This window comes from Panulirus ornatus, chromosome 59 (assembly GCF_036320965.1).
Source record: "Panulirus ornatus isolate Po-2019 chromosome 59, ASM3632096v1, whole genome shotgun sequence".
NCBI classification, from domain to species: Eukaryota; Metazoa; Arthropoda; class Malacostraca; order Decapoda; family Palinuridae; genus Panulirus; species Panulirus ornatus.
The window spans coordinates 7,687,467-7,706,486 of NC_092282.1; the positions used below are offsets into that span (position 1 = coordinate 7,687,467).

General features: G+C 42.5%; 1 protein-coding gene across 1 annotated transcript in view; it reads left to right on the forward strand.

Moving 5' to 3' along the window:
- The window catches only part of LOC139767320 (uncharacterized), a 133,953-nt gene that overhangs the window by 21,878 nt on the left and 93,055 nt on the right, over positions 1-19,020 (forward strand). Inside the window, exon 3 of the mRNA XM_071696604.1 lies at positions 7,472-7,520. The gene's annotated coding sequence lies outside the window, so the exon portion shown is untranslated. The remainder of the gene's footprint in view (positions 1-7,471; positions 7,521-19,020) is intronic.

Consider the following 19,020-nt stretch of genomic DNA (forward strand, 5'->3'; position numbering starts at 1 on the left):
GTGCACCTGACTCACCTGTGCTCCACTGGCGCACCTTCCCCTAGTGTGGGTGGGGCCAGGCCACCCCACTCCTCCCACGGTACACCTTCACCTACTGGTAGGTGTGGCGGAGGTTATGGACGAAAGAGGAGGAGGAGGAGAAACGAGAAATTAAGAAGAGAAGAAGCCATTTGAGAGGATAAGGCAGAAGACGAAGTAGTGGAAAGCATACAGACCGAGATGTGGGAGAGAAGAATGGTGTGTTTGGTGAGGATTAGGATTTTTAAGGGCAGCTCGGAAGAAAAGGAAACAGCTGGGGGAATTAAGGAGAATCATTGATTTGGAAGAATGGGAGAACGAAACTGATCCTGATGTACTGTTGAGTCAGGAAGGAATGCAAGAGATTGGTGTGTCCGAGGGGAAATAGTGAAGTCGACTGGCGATGGAAGGAGTAACTTGAGAGGTTTGAGCACGGCCGTAGGAACGTACCTACCTGGCGTTCTAGTGGTGGTTGTCAGCGTTAACTGCGGACAACATATGTCAGAATTAGCTGGTCAGGTCCGGCGCCTCCACGACCACAGCCTCGCCAGGAGGCACAGAATCCTAGTCCTAAACGACCATGATATGTATCTGGGATTATGGGGTGGTGCCCAGCCCTTACTGTAAAGATGAACAAGATCAGCAGACGACGTTACGACCCCCTTGAGCCACGGTGGTACGATGACCCTCGAACACGACGGTACTATGCTCCTTTTGCTCGAGAGTCGTACCGCCGTGCTCAAGCGTCGTACTGTCGTGCTCAAGCGTCGTACTGCCGTGCTCAAGAGACGTATGGCCGTGCTCAAGAGTCGTACCGCCGTGATCAGGCGTCGTACTGCCTTGCTCAAGAGTCGTATCGCCGTGCTCAAGCGTCGTACCGTCGTACTCAAGGGGTCGTAACGTCGTCTGCTGATCTCGTTCATCTTTACATTAAGGGCTGGGCCCCACCCCATAATCCCAGATACATATCATGGTCGTTTAGGAGTAGGATTCTGTGCCTCCTGGCGAGGCTGTGGTCGTGGAGGCGCCGGACCTGACTACCTAATTCTGACACATGTTGTTCGTAGTTATCGCTGACAGCCGCCACTAGAAGGCCAGGTAGGTACGTTCCTCAGGCTCTGAGCTAGTCTTTATGGCGCAGTGGAGTCTTTTATTTTTTCAAGATCATGATTGGGTGTTACCTGCTTTGCATGATTTCTCGAGTTATTTTCTTTGTCTTACGTCTGAACAGAGAGAAATGGCCACACAGGTAAGCTTGACCCCGAAGCTGACGAAATAGTTGGATGTGTAAGCTTAATCCGAAGCTTAGTGCTATACTCAGCAGAAACGTGGACCTTGAAAGCAAAAAAAGAAAAAAAATCTAGAATGTGGATCTTAAGAAGAGTCATGAAGCTGGATAGAACAAAGTAACGAAAAAGTTTCACGTGAGACAGAACTGTGGAGTTCACACAGTAACGCAGAGACAAAAGAGCTTCATAATATATATATATATATATATATATATATATATATATATATATATATATATATATATATATATATATATATATATATATATATATATTTATATATTTTTTTTTTTTTTTTTTTTTTCTCTTTTAAACTATTCGCCATTTCCCGCGTTAGCGAGGTAGCGTTAAGAACAGAGGACTGGGCCTTTTTTGGAATATCCTCACCTAGTCCCCTCTGTTCCTTCTTTTGGGAAAAAAAAAAAAAAAGACGTCTGCTGGAAGATGTGAAAGAGGGAAGCCATGATGACAAAAGAACAGGAAGGAAGAATGAGGAAATCTACGCTTAATGACCTGAAGGCCAGGAAAAATCACCCAATACAGAAGGGAAAGCAAATAATAAAATATCTTTAAAAGAACGCCAAAGTTAACATACTTTAAGTAACAGAATTTCCTACTGTAACATGGGCCTAAACTGACTGTAAACAACTAACCTAGCAAAAGCCAACTTAAGCCTAAATTAAACTAGTTAAACGGTTTCCTTTAATTCAACCTCGTAACGTAACCTCCTTTCACGACATTGCAATGAGTCTGTTGTACCTTATGGTAGGTACAGGGTGTCCGCCGTGACGTCACGCCCGGGTACCCGTCCCCTGTGAGATAAGTCGTCCTTATTGGCTATCCTCGGCAGCTGCGGCCCGGGTACGATGATGACGGGCGGCATCAGTGGATGTGCTCCTTGGAGGATGTGTATAAGGGTAGAGCCATTCGTCTCATGATTATTACTTTCCTTCCATCACAAAACGTATATTAACCGTATAGGAATTGCCTCGTAGATGTTATATCCTCCACAGGCTGTATTGGCTTCACAGGTTTGTATGTATGTCGAACCCGAGACACTTTACGTCAAGGACACTCCCTCCCTAGACATTTATCTCTGACGTATTCAGGGACACCACAGTACGTCTAGGAAACGCCCTGGATACTTATCTTGGTCCTCCTCCTCCTCCTCCTCCGTTCTCTTGGGGACGGCCGGACAAGGGCGTGTGGCGCGGATCTGAGAGGTTAGCCTGGCGCGTGAGCCGTATAAGTGCAGGAGGCGGACCGCTGCTGGGGCCGCCCCTCCGCTCTGTCTGGGGACCCCAGAGTAGGGAGGGAGAGTAAGGGGGACGGAGAGAGGGAAACACGGATAAAGAAGGAGAAACACACAGAATATGGGAAGAATAAGAGACGTAACATGATAAAAGTAGGAAGATGGGCGTTGAAACTAGCACGTCAAATGTTTTATTCATATTTTGGTCAGTAAATGTTTTACATGTCCGTCAGTTACAAATAACTATTTTTTTATATTTTCTTTTTATAACTGCTATCAAAGTGCTGAGTGGTCGTTCTCATTTGACGACCTCGTTCTCTAAATGTATAGGTTTAGTATCATGTGTGTTGTGCATGTGTGACTGCATTTGAAGCTGTTGCATATATATGAAAATTTACATTAGAAATTATAATCACCTCTTGAGGTGGAGTTGAAGTGCAAGAAACTTCTCTTAAAGTGTTAGCAGTATATTTTTTTCTAGGAACACTTAACATGAACGATAGAAATAGCGTAGTTACTCCTTCTCTCTCTCTCTCTCTCTCTCTCTCTCTCTCTCTCTCTCTCTCTCTCTCTCTCTCTCTCTCTCTCTCTCTCCTCCCCTTAGCGGATCCTGGGGGAGGTGCTTGGCCTTCACTGGTGCTTTTGAATCTTCAGCTCCGACTCGCCTCGCCTCGCCTGCCGTGACCTGGTTGGTGGCGATGCTTCGTCATCCCATACGACACCCTCGCTCACTGACCTATACGAACACCCGCGCACTTCCTGCGCAGTGGACACCGTCAGAGCTTCGTTCATAAAGCGTTCGCATCCCCCGCCGGCGCTAGGGAGTTGGCAACTCTTCGGTCGGTCGTAAATTTGCTGTGTAAAATAAAGGCAACAATATCGAGGGCAGCCTAATCTGTAAAACATGATGAACCCTTTGCCATGAAAATACTGGTAATAAAGGTTTATCTGGTTATAAGTTAGGTTGATGGACACATAAAACGGGACGGGATGAATGTTATAAAATGTCTTGTGATGCATTTCCATTTAAGGATGGTTTATAAGCCTATCACACAAATTGAATACTCTTTGTTTCCCGACTCAGGCGCTGCTCTAGGTGTGAGCTGTTAATGTATTGTGCTCAGCCACTCTAAACATTCTTGAGGCTGATGGTGAATTTTCAGACCATGACACACGTGTGTCGTGTCATTAACGAATACTGAGGGGGTGGGTTCGAAACCCCCCTTCCCCATCCCCCTCGCTCGCGTCCTCCGTTGAGAGTGATGGCAGCTATGGCGTGACTTCACGGTGACGCTCCGCCCAGTGGGTGTGAAGGTAGTACAGGAAGGGGCCATGTAGGATGTTGTCATACTCTCGTACATGTACTTACTGGAACTTGTCATCTTACCGTGAGGTATTTTCTGTTGTCCTCTTCCCATGTTCACGTACCATCGTGGTGGTCGAGTGGATGTAGTAAATGTTCAACAGCGCCCCTCTGGCAGGCATTTATAGACATGGGACAGATCTTCCACATTGGAGTTTAGAAAACATATTCATACGGTGGCTTCTTCACACTGTCTGCCACCTAGCAAAAGCTAGAGAAATGGACTGAATGAATGAATACCGGGTCTTGAATGATTTATACACACTTTTGCAATATGAAAATGGATCTGTTTGGGTAAATGGAGATGATTAACGGGATCATTTGGTCCCTTCCAGCACCTGGGAGATGATTAACGGATCATTTGGTCTCTTCCAACACCTGGGCCGGAAGGCTACTTAGTTGTCAGGTTTATAGGTCAGGTCAAAGGGCACTCCATCCTACCCGAGGGTCGTCGTGCTCCAGAGTCGTACCGTCGTGCAGAACGATCGTGCCGTCTTGCTCATGGGGGGTTAACGTGTAGGTTATGCATTGCACAGACACAGTGTTAGGATTGATCGTGTAGCGTCATTGGACGTGTTCGTCCACCAGCGTCTTAACGCTTCGAAGCGCCTCATCTATTCTGGGATGAGAGGTGAACCCTGTATGAGGACTCCAGCCTTTGCAGTCATTCCTTTCACAGGAAACAGAGGAAGATAAAAGATTTTCTTTTAATAATCACGTTCTATTTGATATCTGCAGTTCCAGAGAAAATGTAAACCGTCATAAAATACAGTGGTTTCGTCTCGTGAAACACAACTTTATGACGTTTACAATCATGTATGTATATATATAAAGATTAGAATTGTGTAATGTATTTAGTCATGAGCATTTTAAAACACGAATAAAAAGGGTAAGAGTCAGGTCAAATGTTATGCCATCATACCCAAGGGTCGTGCAGCCGTGCGCAAGGGTCGTGTGTCATGGCGCATAAATGGGTTAAGTAATGGAGCAGACAATGGTCAAGGCCAGTTAAGGATAAGCTTTACCTACTGCCACAATGGTGCAAGGTGAGTCAGGCCAGGTGGCCGGAGATAATGCTATGAATATCTTTCTTGATTATTGAGTGGAGGGGCGGAAGGGGTCTGTGGGAGGTGAAGAATTTGGGAGGGGGTTTGTTGTTGGGTTCGCGGGAGTGTTGACTGCACAGGGAGGGGTTGGTGGAGCAACTCTGGAATTTGGGAGGGTTTGTTGGGGGTTAGGGGAGGAGAGGGTTTCTTAAGAGTGCGGTGAGGAAGAGCGTATGATACTGTCATGCGATAAGTAGTCTGATGTATATATATATATATATATATATATATCAAAGTAATTAGGAGCTAAGCTTGCATACTATCAGGTGCCGAGAGAATGTTGCAAGAAGACTGCCTTGGTTCGTACGTGACGCGAGTTCAATGTTTGTATGCACGTAGAACACATTATTGCCTTACAAGAAGCTGAGTTCTCTTGTATTTCTAGAAACGCCTTTTGATTTATGGCAGGTGAGGTGGGAATTGCAAGGTACGCAGATTACTCTCGTGTTAAGCAAAACGACCCCAGAGCTGGCCGTTACGACGCTTATATACGACCCTTAGGTATGATGGCACGACATTTTCACCTGAACCTTAATTGGTCGGGTCAATAGGTTAGGCCATCATACCCAACTTACTCGAGAGATTGAATCCCGTGTTTCCACGAGCAATACGCAATGTTGAGTTGGTCATGTACACATTCCTTTTTTTCTGTTATGGAGGAAGGCCCCAGTCGCGGACGAACTTCATCTACGAGGTCAGGCTTAAGTAGGGTGTCAAAGGTCCAGATACTGAAGTGAAAGAAATGATCTAAGGGCTTTGAAGGGAGTGAAAGAACTGTCTCGTTTAACTGGGTTGCGTTGCAGCTGTTAAGAAAGGTAGAAGAGGGTAAAGAGTTCTAAATCTTAGAAGTGGAAGGCAAGAAACAAACACCACAACCGCTTGAAAATAATTATGTGAATGTAGCTTTCCGAGTATTACATGGTCTAGCTGATGGTAGGGACACACGAGCAGCCAGTTCTCAGGAGCAGAGACCAGAGTAATATGTATATAAGAAAATAGAGAGAAAACTATGGTGCCGGGTAAGTGGGTCAAGTTTTGAGGTCAGACCGGGAGAGATGGTAAATCGGACTGTGTTGGACTCTACAATGCCAGATGTGTAGAGTTAGAATCTCCCCAGATGTGAGTGCAGTACGAATCAGTCTCTTGTGTCATTGGAACAACTGCTCAGAAGAAAGGAATTTTCGACAGGTAAAAAGTTTAAGACTTCTTCAAGGGTATACTTAACTATTGTTTAATGTGGGTATTTCGAGGCAGATTAGATGTTACGATGACACACAGAGTATGATTATCGTGTTGAGTGTTGGAACTACAGTGCCATCAAAGGCAGTGGGGAACATGAAAGAAGTTTACAGAAATAGAAATGAAGAAATATTAGGTTTCAGAACCATGAAATTGGACTAGGTTGCGTTTGCCCTTGTGGGGAAACCCTGTCCGAGTTTATAAACTTGTGACGAGACGAGTTTTGCATCGACCAAGAGAAGATTCAGTGGAGTTGAAATCAAGTGGAAGAACGCAGTGTTGACTCGTCAATGTAGGATTACTGTTGGTCACCTGTTGAAGTAAGGAAAATCGCATGCGACTCCAACAAAAGCATCAAGGCGGAAATTACTGGCAGCCGTTGGGGTCATCGTTGTAGAGTAGGAGGGAGGGAGAGAGAGAGAGAGAGAGAGAGAGAGAGAGAGAGAGAGAGAGAGAGAGAGAGAGAGAGAGAGAGAGAGAGAGAGAGAAGCAGCAGCAGGTGCACGGAGACTGCTCGACCTCCCCACCCCCCGAAGTTTCGCCGCTCAACCTTGTCAAAGGGAAAGCCTAACATCAGATCAACCCAGTTTACGGGTGTTGCGTACTTAAGGACTTTCCATTGTTGAGGTTGATCATAGTTGAGGTGGTGGTGATTGGAAAGGTCAAAAAAGAAAGTTAACAAAAACTCTACCATTTTATTTTCCGTATTCTAGAAAATTTGCTCTATATACTTACTTATAATGATAGCAGTATTATCTGTAAAGATTCTAAAGGCTGTGTGCGAAGAATATATATATATATATATATATATATATATATATATATATATATATATATATATATATATATATTTTCCCTGGGGATAGGGGAGAAAGAATACTTCCCACGTATTCCCTGCGTGTCGTAGAAGGCGACTAAAAGGGGAGGGAGCGGGGGGCTGGAAATCCTCCCCTCTCGTTTTTTTTTAATTTTCCAAAAGAAGGAACAGAGAATTGGGCCAGGTGAGGGTATTCCCTCAAAGGCCCAGTCCTCTGTTCTTAACGCTACCTCGCTAATGCGGGAAATGGCGAATAGTTTGAAAGAAAGAATATATATATATATATATATATATATATATATATATATATATATATATATATATATATATATATATATATATATATATGATCAAGTAAAATAATAACTGGAATTTAACTATTTTCAGACTAGCCAGGTCCATGGAGGAATAGGTACCAGAGACACACCACCAGAACGTGAGTATCATTCCATTCTACTTCATTGTAAGGAGAGATAGCATGTTCTTCTAAAGATTGTTTAAGGTGTATACAGATAACGGGGCTAACGGTTACACGGCGAGCGAAGAGTCACTTTCGATAACGTATCATCGTGTTCAGGCGACAGACGTAGCAGACCTTCCTACCCCATGGAAAGCAGCTTCCTAGTTATAAGAACCCCTTAAAAAGGGCCTTAGGATTGAATGATAATAATGATAATAATAATAATGAATTATGATGATAATAATAATATAGTAGTAGTAATAATAATAATAATAATAATAATAATAATAATAAAAATGAATTTGATAATGATATAGTAATAATAATAATCATAATAATAATAATAATGATAAGATGGTTGTAATAATAATGATAATAATACCAAAGCACTATTCCTGGAGTTGCGAAGATTCTGGAAAACGAAGAACCAAGTGTTGGTCCCGTGGTTCGAAACCATACTCCAGCCAAATTCTTGAGCGTAATATGAAGGTATATGAAGAATTGTTGGAGGTGTATGATTGCTCGTAGTTACAGTGGTATATGCGAAATGTCGGTTGATGGGTAACTTGGCTTTACCAAGATCGTAGTTTAGTTACATTGTGCCTCTCTTACACACACACACACACACACACACACACACACACACACTTGCAAAGAACGTAAACTAACCTAAATTGTATTCCTGGCGAGGTAACCCATCCTCTTGTCCCCTTAGTTTTCTAAGTAGATACATCTACTTAAGTATGGTCGCTGCTTGATCACTGTACTTAACACCGTGACTATGACCTTTAAGCACGACGGTACGACCCTTAATCACAACGGTACGACCTTTGAGTACGACGGTACGACCCTTAATAAATCACAACGCTACGACCTTTCAGTACGACGGAGCAAACCCTAGACATGATGACCTGGCTGTTGCCCTGATCGTTAAGTGTCGGTTGAAAGGTCAGGCCGTCGTACCGAAGGGTCGTTACCGTCTTGTATTAGAAGACTGAGTTGAGCCTTTGTTGTCACGACCTACCATGCAACAGAAACCTACTTTAAACGGACATGAAATTTAGAGGATTAGCCTGTTGTTATTGTTTGGGGGGGTTGATTATTATATCCCTAGCTGGATTAAACATTTGCTCTTAACACCGTAGAGAGAGAAAGAGATAGATAGATAGATAGATAGAGAGAGAGAGAGAGAGAGAGAGAGAGAGAGAGAGAGAGAGAGAGAGAGAGAGAGAGAGAGAGAGAGAGCAAAAATCTAGAGTTACGGGTTGTTGTGTGAGTTACGTGTTGTCCTGGGGTTATGTGTGAGATTGGGGAGGGTCGTGTGTTCGTGGGCTTAGTAAAATATACCGGGTGTTCTCGCTCGCGTGTGGGTGAGGCAGGAAGGGAGAGAGAGAGAGAGAGCTACGTGGGCCAGAGGAATCAAACTTGACAGCCGCAGAATTGCTGGCTCACTCACTGCACAGCTTCTCCGGAGGGAGAGAGAGAGAGAGAGAGAGAGAGAGAGAGAGAGAGAGAGAGAGAGAGAGAGTGTACACTGGTCATTGTGGTAACGCTGTGGATTGATAATGTACCAATGTAGGTTACATAAATTTGTGATGACTGGCCCGATACACAGCTCTTGCAAGGCGTTAAAAATAAAGACTTTTAATTTCCATTCACTGTGAAATTCATTTATCTTTTTACAATGTGAGTCGTCAGCACCGGGGTATGATTGTGGCGTGTGGCTCAGTTACACAAGTAATGATATTCTCTTTATATAATGATAGTCAGGACTTACACCTCCCACAGACCAAAGTCTTCTCAAGTTTTTTTATTTTATTTTTTATTTTGTATTTTTTGTTTTGTTTTTACAGCCAGTGACGTCGCCCGGTTTGTTTGTTTTTTTTTGTCTTTATCCATAGCGTCCTGTTTTGTAGTCCAGACGAGATTTATGGTTTTAAGTTTTATGTAAATAATATATATTAAGTTCTTTATTTTTTTGAGTTAAATGTTCCAGAAGAAGTAACACAGATTTTGATTTTTTTTTCTTAAATTTTGGTGGTAGAATTAATGAGCACGATGTTGTGGTTGCATGTATGCCTAAGATTTTGATCTATGGCTCAAGGTAAAGTGTAAGTAAATATATCTTGAGTTTAAGTGAGCGTTCATCTCTGGAAAGCTAAGATATAACTTCGCGAACCATTGATGGACGAACTTGGGCAACCTGTTGGCTAGGTTAGGTATGTTGTTCACTTTGGTTCATATGTTCAAGAGAAATGGGGATGTGGGGAGTTGATCTCCAATCCATTTTCGAATTCTGAAGATTCACAAGATCCCTGTCGAGATGTTAAAGATTATGCAGGTGATAAATATGACAGATTACATGGGCAGTCATTTGAAAATCTGAATATTATTTTTTTTTCTTAACTCATTTAATAATGGTACGTTACGTTTTTTTTTTACTTCCATCTTATCTGTTTTACTCGATGCGGTTTGTATCGTTTCACTGATCATCATAATGAATGGAAGACAAAAAAAAAATTATTACACATGTGATAACAATACAACATTGTGTTGCTGGACAAAGTAGATATATTTCGTGGTATTTACACATATGTGTTTCAAATTTTGCAATGTCTTGGAGCTGTGAAGCAACATCAATCATGATATATATATAAAAAGACATATTTAATATTCTTGAGTTGAACTTGTGTCTAGAAGTAACGAATTACATATGTATGTTTTTTATCCCACACGTAGAATACGTCCACGGCAGCTGTGAGCGTAATGGTGTACACGGAATGTGTGTAGAACTGACTTAAACGGTATTCCAAGAATGTGTACGTGGCAGCTGGCGTGACAAACAATACTTCATTGTTTCTTGACAAGGTTAGGGTAGTGAGCACTTGCCACCCTTCCATGTTACGTGAGAGCTATTTTTTTTTTTCGTTAGACTTGATAGTGTTACAACCTGACGACACACACACTCTTGTATTTCAAATTTTTTACTCGTTAAATTCTCTCACTCGTGTAAGCTCGCGCCACAGGAAGAATTATATATATATATATATATATATATATATATATATATATATATATATATATATATATATATATATATATATATATATATATATATATATATGAGTAATAAAGATAGATGTAGAGTCAAAACTAGGGAGACTGGGAATGTGTGGTTCAAAGTACAAACCAGAGTAAGGTAAGGGGAAGTTCTGTCCTCTTATTTTCTTCATCATATGTGTATGGTTAACATGTCCGAGAGAATCATGTATAAGAGAAGAGAAAGAGATGACATAAGCATACGCTGATGTCGTTTGCTGTCATAACTAAAAGCGAAAGAGACTTACAGGATGAAATTGTTGGAACAGGAACAGTGTGGCAGTCAGTAAAATTAAGCGAAAGTTATGAATATTCCTAAATATATTGAGCAGTTTAAGATATACGTTGAAGATCACCAGCAGCTAACAAATGAGTAATAAATAAAGATTTGGAAGTAACATTTGATGATGAAAATCTCTTATAGATTGAAATATACAACTGAAAGAACTAGATAAGATGATATGGCCATGTAGACGCAAAAAAAAGGTAAACACGAAATATGCCAAGAAGTATTTGGAATGGAACCCATAAAGAAGACTTCCAGCGGGATGCCCTAGAATGAGGTAGATTGAGAGCATCAAGAGCTGGCCTGGCAGAAGAAGGAAGACACTGGAGGGAGTTGCAGAATGCAGAGAGTACGAGGAGAACAACGAGTGAAGATTGACTGGGAGGGAGGCTAGCGTCAGACTTAATACCTGGCCTCTGGTGAGAGAGTAACATCACCAGTGAAAATACCTCTTTGAAGGAGTGGGAGGAGATCAATGGGTGCGTGAAGGAATTAGTGTGCGTTGAGGGTGCGTGCAGCAGGGGGAGTGGATGTGTGAGGTGGTGTTCGCTGAGGTGTGTGGTGGCGAGAGATGGGGGAGGTGGGGTGGGAGGGGAGGAGGAAGGTGTGCCGCGCCTACTGTTGCTGGGGGAGACTTGCATAAACCCGACCTCACTCGCACAGTCACTACCACCATCACTCTCGTACTGCTGATAATTTTGTCTGTGGCAGCCATTTCATTTCTTGGATAACAAAAAAAAAAAAAAATGTTTTCTGCAAGAGAAGGAATATCTGTCTTTAGAAAAAAAACGATGATGAGATGCATATGAATTTGTGCTTGATTTACTCAGCACGACAGTACGTTCCTTGAGCACGACGGTACGATCTTTTAGCACGGCGTTACGTTCCTTGAGAGTAACGATACGATCCTTGAGCACTTAATTGATCGGTTCATATGAACTTAATGCTTCTCAACTGCCAGGGTTATTAAAGACAGTAACTTCAAATTATAACCATCAGCGGGGGGAAAAAAATGAGATAATATTGAAACACCTTTTTCGGGGGAGAAAAAATGAGATAATATTTAAACACCTTTTTCGGGTGTTCAAGATAATCATAAAAACATACACCCCACTTACTATATATAAAACTGTTCCTGATGATAACACATTTCGTGAAAGTTTTCCAGAAAAAAAATTTACTGTACATGACTGCGGACTTAAGGGTGATAATTCCATTACATTGTGAATGGTCCTAAAGATATAATAGAGAGTGAATCTTCATGCAACACTGTCGCTAATGCATTTTGGCCACACCCATCTGGGAACTCCAGCCATACTGCATTTTCGTTTTTTGTCTCTCTTGCACTAACCAGTAGCCACATTTTCAAAAATGGTGGGTTGATACTGGTAGCCAGGGAGGATGTGAGAAAAGTATAAAGTTTAGACGTTATTTTGGTGTGTAAGTAAAGGCATTATATATAGCCTTGCCTGCAGCTGTGTCTAGGCATTTGAAAGTCTGGTTGGTACTACCCTTGAGCACAGTTGTACGACCCTTAAGCACAGGGGTTACGACCCTTAGGCACAGGAGTTACGACCCTTAAGCATGATGGTTATGGCCACTGAAGCACGAACGTACGACCCTTGGGTATGATGGCTTGGCCTTTGACCTTGACCACTAAGGGTTAGGGCAGAGGCCAGGGTCGTTCAGTCGCGTTCAAGGACAGTCAGGGGTCGTACTCTAAGAGTGGCTTCGTCCAGAATAAGACGAAAAAACGTCTTGATGTTCGTCATTTGATTAATATTAGTCGATTTCCAAACTGGTCCGTTTATTGAAACAAAAGGGGAAGGAAGTGATCAACTTAAAGGAGAAAAAGAGATTCATTCGAAGACGATGAATAAAGACATAACTCAACTGTGACGGCGGAGTGTACGATGGGAACAGACCAAGCGAGGAGACAGTGAAGGAAGATTAACTCTCTCTCTCTCTCTCTCTCTGTCTCTCTCTCTCTCTCTCTCTCTCTCTCTCTCTCTCTCTCTCTCTCTCTCTCTCTCTCTCCACGTAACAACACAAGTAGTGGTAATCACATACAGAGGTACATACCTTACTCCCCCCTACCCCTCACCCACTTCTCCAGCCAGCCCTAGGTACCCAGTGGCGTGTAGATGATGTTGTGGGGGTGGGTGGGAGGAGAGTTGCCCTTTCCCTCCCGGTGGCAGGAGGAGTGGTGCGATCCACCGCCGCCAGGGTCACATTGACCCTAAGGTGATGTTGATTCTCTCTCTCTCTCTCTCTCTCTCTCTCTCTCTCTCTCTCTCTCTCTCTCTCTCTCTCTCTCTCTCTCTCTCTCTCTTCCCTGTCTGTCTGTCTATCGATCTATCTGTCTACTAGTCTGTCTATCGATCTATCTCAAGGTATATACATACTTGTGATTGGCTCATGTAGCAAGTAGGTCTCGTACAGTGCACGTATGTGGGTAGGATAAGAGAGAGAGAGAGAGAGAGAGAGAGAGAGAGAGAGAGAGAGAGAGAGAGAGAGAGAGAGAGAGAGAGAGCATGGACATTTCTGCCACGAACTGCTCCATAAGACATTCCCCAACACCACTAACAACGACCGAGATGCAGCTCGCATCCTCTTATTACCCGCTATAGTGACTCCTGAGAGCCCGGGCGGCGCGCCGGTGGCCGGGGTCGCTGGCTGTGGTATGCGTTGAGCCAGTCACTGGCTGTCACCCGGGTCCTGCATTCGTTAAAGCCTCCTCCCGCTGTGCAAGGTTGTGAAGATGTTTAAAGCTGCATATGAGACAGCAGAGCAGCTTTGCATCCTTTGAAGCGCCGGAGTCTAGTGTTTGAACACATTACTGGCATCTGTTATGAATTAGGACATGAATGAGAAAAAATTAAAGGCAGTAATGTGCACTTTGAATGCGTTCTCTCACATCTGGATATTGCACTTAATAAGAGGGGCGGAATGGAAGCCAAAAGAGCCACTGAATTGGCTGAGGTAGGTATTGTATGTGTTCCAACCCTGAATCAGTTTAGGAACACAACTTGTGGGGGAAAAAAGTGATATAAGTAAGTTAAGAAGGAGCGAAATATATAAGAAAGGTGAAGTATGGAAACTTTTATGTACATATTCTCAACAGAACAGATTTTACATACGTGATAGATAGGTAGGTAGGTAGGTAGACGATCTCTGTATTTATGAGGTTAAAGCTAGGCTATAAATATTACTGGAAGCTCGGAGCGGTGAGGAGTGAGCAAGATAAAGATTGTAGACTATGAAGAAGATCCAGATATCACACCTTGTCTCATTATGCGCTGGAACGCCAGTTATCTAAGTAATATAAACTTACACATGGATATTCTTACCAGACCAATTGAACGGGTGCGTAACACCGGGGGAAAATGGTGAAATGGTATAGAAATATAGGTACTTTGCACCGAGGATTTCATTTTATTTTTTTGTGTAGAATTTTGTGAGCCCGTGAAGGGACATTCTTGGATCTGGGTAGGGATGATTTATGTCCTCACATTCCTTTTGACACGTATTTTTTGTTTCTTTTAAAAATAGTAGTGAAAAATAATGCCGTCATTAGTCGGTGGGGAAAAACAGTAATTTAGACTGTGATTCAGAAATCGAGACCATTTTGTTATAATTACCAGCCACGGTCTGTACTGTGTGATAAAGACACCTTTTAGTGAGGTTCTGGCAAATTATGAACAACAACTTTTGATTCTCTCCTCTTAGGCTAATGTATTTACATTAAATTGATACTGAATATTATTTTTTTTATTATACTTTGTCGCTGTCTCCCGCGTTTGCGAGGTAGCGCAAGGAAACAGAATATATAACTGAATATATATATATATATATATATATATATATATATATATATATATATATATATATATATATATATATATATATTGCGTGTGTGTGTGTTGGATTTAATCATTGTTGCTTGCCGATTACTCAGAGCTAGAAATCGTATACGCTTATGGAAGTACAAGTCTAGATTTTGAATTTTGCTTTGCTGCTCTCAGAATTACTTGTACTTGATCTATCTTTAGGCATTTATTTTAAGCATAAAGACGAGCGTGTGTTACCCCACCGCTAGTCCAAGTGCCCCTCCCACCCGCTGCTCACCACTTGCTCTCATTTGTTATTTACGAGTTTGATGGTCACGTCCCGGGTTCCTCGCCTGCCTCCTGGAGTTCAGTGTATTTCAAGCAGTTTGACATTATTTATGTTCTTCCTTTACTCTCTCCAGTTCCTGTTATTGTATTCGTATTTATTTTTTTTCCACATATTCTGTATCAATATTTCTATTTGTCTCACTTTTTTCACTGATTTTTGTCTGCTTTTATTTGTCTCTCTGCCGTTACTCTCTCTGTTTTTTTTCCCTCTCTTAACATTACTTTCTCTGGCTCTTTTGTCTGTATCTCTATAACTTTCTCCCTTGCTGCCGCCTTTCCCGGCCCCCCTGCGCATACCTGCATGCAAGGTAGTAGTAGTGAGTGTGTGTGTGTGTGTGTGTGTGTGTGTGTGTGTGTGTTTGTTGGGGGAGGGGGGATCGTGGCTGACCCATTGGCCGGGGGGTGAGCAAAGGTACCCGCTCCACCGAGCCTAGCAGTAGGATAATGCCCTCTCCATATGCAAGTCACTCTGGTTCAGGTATGTCGCGTGGCTCTTCATTGTCTCTGGCTTAGATATGGTGTGTGTGATCATTATCTCTTCTTGTTTCGTGTCTACTGTGTCGTATATATAGCACAGGAACTTTGCGTTTGTATCTGCCGCCTTAGCTTGTTATTTCACGTGTCTGTAATCTCTGTAGTACATGTCTTTGAACTCGTTGTTTCTGCCGTAGTTTATCAAGATTTTTTTCGATCGTAATTTTCATTCATTGTAGCTCCTTATTCTCCTGTTCTCCCTTAGACTCTAGACGTTTCTTCTCGTAGCCTCTGGCTGTTATTTTTTGCTTGTAGTATCTGGTAAATATTTTCCCACATTGTGTTGTCGATATTTTTCCCCCGTGGTGCATAGTTCCGTGATATTCCTGATAGATATGGATTAAAAAGATATATTTGTATATATATATATATATATATATATATATATATATATATATATATATATATATATATATAGTTGATATAGCTACGTCTGTTGGTTGTATATCAACTGACTTATATTTCTCTTGTGTTCTCTCCTGATGATGTGATTATTACACCCAACCAGCTGAAAAACAGGTGTTGAATATGATATAACATTTCGTATAATCTGGGATTTGTTTGTTATCCCAAAGGGGAGCTTTACAAGAAGCGCTCCGAGAAACGTTCACTGCCTGGAGCAGACTCATCAGTAACCATAACTAATTTACGACCTTTATGGTCGGTGAATCAGTTACACACCTTCGTGGGAGACTCACCAACAGTATCTTTATTGAACCGCTCATCGCCTGAGTCTTAGATTTAGCTCGTTTAAGATACAGGCGAACTAAGCGAAAACTTTAGGGAATACGTCAGGTGTATCGTGTATGGGGGAGGGACTGGTTTAGAGGTGGAACTGGTTTGTTAGTCGGCATTTATGGTTGGGAGACGACTAAGCTCAACAGGAAGGATTAGTGAAATGGTTTAACCTCACCGAGGAGGAGGACTGCTTTCATATACGGGATGGCGCAAGGCTTATTCAGTCGACGGGTCGAACCGAACGAACCATCGACTTGTAGTATCATGCAGAAGTGCGGCGAATCTGGGTTAGGATTTATGCAGTGGAAAATTGGCTCAGTGTGTTCATTCTTAAAGGAGGGGTAGGTTGGCCCTGAGTGGAGACAGCGTGGCTTATTCTGTAGGGGGGACTTCGAAATGGGGTTAGGCCTATTCTGTAGGGGGGAGGGGACGTGGACTTCGAAATGGGGTTGGGCCAGTGGGAAAAAACCATCGAAGAAGACTAGCGTGATGCAACAAGGGGCAACTAGGAGGATCAGGACCAGAATGTAACTCTAAAAGAGCACCTGGCTTAAAATGGGCACCGTTTAGGGGATTTAACTCTAAAAAAAAAAAAGAATAAGACCATAAAGAAGGTTAACAGTGTGTGTGTGTGAGAACTAACTTAAGGTAAGGGATAACACAGAAATAACATTGATCGTTAAAACAGAGGTTAGATTGGCCCAGAGTTGAGCCTGAGGAGGTTAACTTACACTGGGAAGGGAGAGGCTGGGTGGGCCTGGGTGTGCGGGAGGGGGAACCTGACCCATACTGAAGACCATGGAGGTGTAGGGGGCCTGGCCAGAGTGAGTAGTGACCCACCCGTTGGATAGGTCAAGTAGCGGTACCACACGTAATCCCCAGCCGTTGTTGGTAAGGGGTAAGTGATAGAGCAAATCCTTGCTAATTTCTCTCTTATGTAATGCGGAGAAGTGGTGGTCCATCCAATTATGTGGTGTGAAAGTATGTTCTTGTGTATCCCTTGATTGGTTGTTTGTGTGGGCTATAGGCTAACAGCTGCCAGGGAGGGGCTATTAAAAGCCATCAAGTGATAACCACCAGTAGAAATATCTTCAAAACCTTCTGGTATTCCAGATATCTTTTATTTCTCTTGGCTTATATATATATGGCCTTAGTGAACTTCAGTGGAGTGTATTGTTAGATATTCGGTCAAGTTTCCGCACCTAAGAATACATCTGGTGCTAATACAGTCTTATGTGTAACATAATTAAGAATAAAGTAATCATATTAAAACCGAAAGGTAATTATATCAAACTACCTGAGGAGAAATAATTATCATAAACTAGAGACCCGGTACACTGAAGCCTTATTCATGACATGCATCCTCATCACAGTCAGTATATTATTATAATCAGTGGACCCGAGTTCGGGGAGGAGCCAGACGAGGATACACTGACAATTTCCTCAGTAAAATCACTCATGGAACACCACCATCAAACCGGCTGCCGCGTCCCGACCCGCGCCCTTGACCGTGACTTTAGCTCGGGGTAACTTACCTAGACAACGAACTTGCTGGTTACGCCACCCAACACATCCTCGCCTCACCTCTTAACCTACCCTCCTCGTCACATTCCACTGCTTGTCTTACGCTCTCTTATTCTTCCTCCCATTTTTTCCCCTCCCTACTGGTCGCCTACCCACGTCTAGGGAAATATGAAGAGGAAATAAGATCCGCCAAGCGTGACGTCACAGGCTGGAGGTTTGTGGAGGGTGGCGTCGAGTTGAGGAGGAGGAGGAGGAGCGCTCAACGACGGCGGCGACGGGCAGGGTGTGAGTCACCGGCGGCGATGGGTAGACTGGCTCACCTGCTGGGCATGACTGTCACTATACTTTAACTGATGTTCCTCATGGCTCGTCCCCTGTGTGTGGTGGTGGTGCTGCTGTTGTTGGGCAAGGATTATATATATATATATATATATATATATATATATATATATATATATATATATATATATATATATATATATATATATATATATATATCCTTCGGGGAATCCATTTCTCGCACACTTTCAGTAACTTCGTGACTAAATTTAGGTATTATTTTTACTCCTTAGTACCGAGATGGGCCTGGTGACAGTAGCCTCAAAGTTAAGGAATGAAATTTGACAATGATTAAATGAGGTACAATGAGGAACATTAAGGATAAACGTAAGGAAGAAGGCGTTGTTGGCTAAACACAGCCGCTGGTAAACCTGGCAATTAGTATGCAGGGTGTTGAAACGTCCGTTATATCCTAAGCGCCTCCCGGGTTTCTGGCACCGTTCATTATTGGTTTAGCAGATAAAGTAGAAAAAAATGTGCGGTATTTCATATTGTAAAGAGGTTCCCTTAGCTTAAATTATTACAGAATAGTTACATAAAGTATGCAGATACGTTCATTTGAAATAGCGCATCCAGCAATCGATACCCAACTTAGATAATTGCATCAACATAAAATTTTGCATTTATGCTTGATATGTACATGCGACTTCTAACTAAATGATCACTGAATAGGTATGAATAAAACACAAATTTACCTGGTATGTTTGACGTGTAACTCTTGCAACATTCAGTGATGTACACAGTGTATGTCACTTCTAGGTATACGGGCTGTTAAGCT